Here is a 4,129-nt window from a genome sequence, read left to right as displayed (position 1 = left end):
CCCCAATGTTTGGTACTCGAGTTACTTTATAGAGAATGCCTGAAATGACATAAAAACAAGAAATCAATTTCCAAGCTTTTGTTGGAAATCTATTATTAACTATTAATTGAGGCACTGGAGAAGGCTGTGACGAGTCTTTTTTACTTTTGATTTCCTCTTTTTTAACTTACAAACCAAAAATGAATTGATGTGAAAATTGTTTTCAACCCCTGATTTTAGACGAAACATAAACGAAAATTAGATTTTCAAGAAATCGCTTAGATAGCCATGAAAATAGTTTTTAGCATGAAAACATGTTGATGTGCTGGGACTCAGCAGCGGGATTAGAGGATAATCACGAACAATAACGAGGCTTAGAGGCGATATGTAAGATGTAGTGGTCCCCTCATCTCCTTTGGCGGCTGATCCCACTATAAACCATTGAGTCTCCTACAAAATCGCAATAGGTTAGAGGACCAGAATTAGGTTCTCCTGTGATTCCTCCGATGATCAAGTCAGTACAGAGCTTAAGTGGGGAATCAATGAACTGAGTAAGTTCTATGTCTAAGTGTGTGGAATTTGCATTATCCAGCAGTAGATTGCTCTACTTAGCTAAGGATGGCTTACCCTGGTCAGTAGGTGTTGAGCATATTTATACATGTTAAGGGGGTACGTACGTAACTTTGGCCGAATCCAGGCAAGCAGCTGAATCTGGAGATAGTCTACAAGTGTTGGCTGTAAATGAGATGGGTCACCACTAAGCTTGATGTGATGGCGACTAAAGAGGCGTGGTGTTGACGGAGGGTGATAAGTCATTGAGACACGTGGCATGAGAAATGATGATGATGGTCAGATTTTGATGCAAATTACGAGGCTATGCGAGTGGGACGATAAGTACCATCTTTTTAGTCGGTCTCGAAAGTTGTCGACCTGGATTTGCAGAGCGGGTGAGTGGGGTCGACTAAAAAAGGTGGGTGAGTGAGAATGTTTCTCGACCTGGCCCAACTTGGGAAGGGACGAGTATCGTTGCTATCTTAGTCGTCCTATCTGGGGCTGATCTGATGAATAGTATTTGAAATGGGACACGTGTGCGTCGACTCTAGGGGGAGAGTTAGTACTTAAGTAATACGATGACGTAACAAAACCTATTTCCCATAATTTATAGAAACCAACCAAACTGCCTTGTTGTAGCCTTAAGAAAATGTGGAAAGCATACTCAAATTAATTGAAGATTACTTCTTTATTTCTTTGAGTGCACAAGCGAATAGAAAAAGGTTCTCTTTGTATAAATTTATCCATTCATGTCTAACATAAAGTTGAAAAATATCAATAACAACCTAAAACTCAAACTTCTCTACAGGAGTAGGATTCTTAATAGTAATACACAGATTCACATCATTCATGTGATGACAAGTTAACATTATCAGACGAGCACAATGTTGCCGGTTCCTTGTACCTAAATTAAAACATACACGGTATATTTACCGCTAAAAACAGAAGAAATAAACCAACAAGGTATCTACTTGCCTATGAAACCTAAAAAGTCAATAATAAATCTACGAACTGGCCAATTAATATTTGGTAATAAATCTCGACATGTTAAGTTTTCTCACAGCCAAGCAAAATTAGGTGAAAAAGGAAGCTGAAGAGAGAGCGGTTGATGGGCAAGGGTTGAATGAATCTTCAACCCAAAGGCGAGAAAAAAAATAAGGATAAAATACAGATAACCCCTTCACATATGCATTTAATAGTACATCTCGATCCTCCATCCATTTTTAACACCTAACATAATCTCTGAAGTCATAAGCAGTATGGGGTTGTTGCAATTTACCCAATAATTCAAATTAAAAATAAAATTACGAGAATCAATCCCCTCAAATTTCTCCAATGCACACAACAAATCGCCGGTCTCCTCGTCATTCACTCATCTCCTCCCCCCACATGTCAAAAATTAATTATCGAAATTCCATTTTTTTTACTAATTACCAATTAATAATTCAGCAAATCCGCAACTAAATCTAAGCAAATAAAAAATAAAAAATATATAGAATCCCCAATTAAAGCAAGTAAATTGTTAACAATTTAAGCCACAACCCCGACCAAGATGGTTGGCAATGGGCAAAGCTTTCCTCGTGAAAAGCCCAACTCACCTCTCTCTCTCTCTCTCTCTCACCCTTCCCCCTCTTTGTGAATCGCGAGAATAATAAGAAGAAAAGCCGTCGGCTTTGGACGCATTCGTTCGTTTCGAGCGCTTCTCTCTCTCTCTCTCTCTCTCTCTCGCTCTGCTCTCCCCCCTCTTTTTTGTTTTTGTTTTGAGAGAACAAAAACAAGCTCTCACCGCTTCTTTCTCCTTTATTCTCCTCCTATCCCTCTGAAGAATCCGCCAACTTTGCTTTCTCAATGGCTGTTCAAGCCCAATACCCATCAAATCTTCTTCTCTTTAACAGGTATCGCCTCTCTCTTCAGTTCCCCTTAATGGGTCTCTGCAATCCTCCACAGTGTCTCTAATGTTGGGTCTCTGATTTCAGAAGCGGTGAGCAAGAGAAGAAGGAGATGGACTACTCTCAACAGCCACCTGGGTTTTTTGAGCAAGCCCCTCTGTTCTTCGCCAATGGCGGTGAGCTTAATGATCACGGGTTCTCTTCGATTATTTACCTGATTAATTTCTTCTGCATCGGTTTGTTTTGATGTTTGGTTTCGATTGTTATTGCAGAGAATGGAAATCAGAGGAAGAGAACGCGAGAGTCCTCCGCATCTACCTCTGCGCTCCAAAGGGTACCCAATCCTCAAATCCAGATGATCAATCTCTACTCTCCTTCCATTCAATCTCCTGCTCTTATGAACCTCGCTCAATTGCAAAACCAAACTCACCATCTTCATCATCATCCTCCCCCTTCTCTAGTTTCAACTGGCTTAAAGCTGTCCTTTGAAGACAACCACCAATCCCAACCCAATCCCTTCGCTCAACAGGACCTCGCCTCTCTAATCAACCATCAAAGAGACGAAATCGAGCACTATCTCATTGCCCAGGTACCCAGATTCTCCCTTCTATCGTCTCCTTCACCCTCCCTTTCTTCTTTCTTAAGTTTTAACGGGGGGGAAAACGTTATACTTTCGCAGGGAGAGCAGCTGAGGCGCACGTTAGCGGAGAGAACTAGCAGGCACTACCGCGCGCTGCTCGCCGCGGGCGGAGCGAGGCCCCGCTCGTCGCGATAAGTCAGAAAAGGACATCGAGCCTAAACCGGCGCCACTTCAAAAAACCCGCCGAGTTAGAGAAGAATTCGCCCGCCTTCGAACCGCAGTCGCTGACCGTGGCAGTCCAAGGCAATCACGGACCAAGCCAACCGGTCTCCTCCCTCACGCTCAGCATCTGAACAGGCGGAGCGGCTTGCATGCGCCTGCCATGCGGCGCGCATGCGGCGACTCGTGGGCAGAGGCATTGCGAGTCCGCCGCACGTCGACCCCGTGGCCGCCGGTCCGAGGCACGAGGGAGGGCTCCACCCACGCCAGTTGCACACCCGCGTGCGAGTCTGTGGCGTTTCGGGCCGTTTCGGTGTGTGCTGCTGCCGTCCTCCTCTGCCTTTAGCTCCGCTCTGCGATCGCTGCGCTGGCGGATCTCTGACCGCCGCTTGGCTGCCCTGTCTGCCACGCTGTCACTACTGGCAGCGTTCAAGTTTTCCTCTCTTAATAGTTCATAATAAATAAATTTTTTAAAAAAAGAAAAGAAACTAGTTCTGTTCAGATGTTGTTTTTTCAAAAAGAAAAAAAGAAATTCAATTTATATGTTAAATTGTAATGCTTTTATTTGCGGTGTAGGTATGCATTTCACTGGCGTGGGTATTACCATCCATAAGCTAACGGTTATCTTGACGATTTTGTTTTTTTAAATATTAGCCCCAGGAAATCTTATATATTTTTGAAACAGCATCTCAACCAATTAAAATAGCTATTAATAATCCTTATTTCTTAGAAAAATTCATCAATGACCCAAAATATGGGACTAATAGGGGGGACAAGTGAGGTGTCCCCCTCCTATTGGATAATGAGTTGGTCATTATTAATGATGGTCAACTCCTTATCCAATAGGAGGGGGACACCTCACTTGTCCTCCTTATTGGTCCCATATTTTGGGTCATTGATGAATTTTTCT

At 43.0% G+C, this 4,129-nt stretch overlaps 1 pseudogene; it reads left to right on the top strand.

Moving 5' to 3' along the window:
- On the top strand, nucleotides 2,073-3,832 carry LOC109838494 (annotated as a pseudogene).

The sequence above is a fragment of the Asparagus officinalis genome, chromosome 4 (assembly GCF_001876935.1).
Source record: "Asparagus officinalis chromosome 4, Aspof.V1, whole genome shotgun sequence".
NCBI classification, from domain to species: Eukaryota; Viridiplantae; Streptophyta; class Magnoliopsida; order Asparagales; family Asparagaceae; genus Asparagus; species Asparagus officinalis.
The sequence above is the reverse complement of the archived record's forward strand: the minus strand, read 5'-3'. Positions and strand labels throughout refer to the sequence as shown.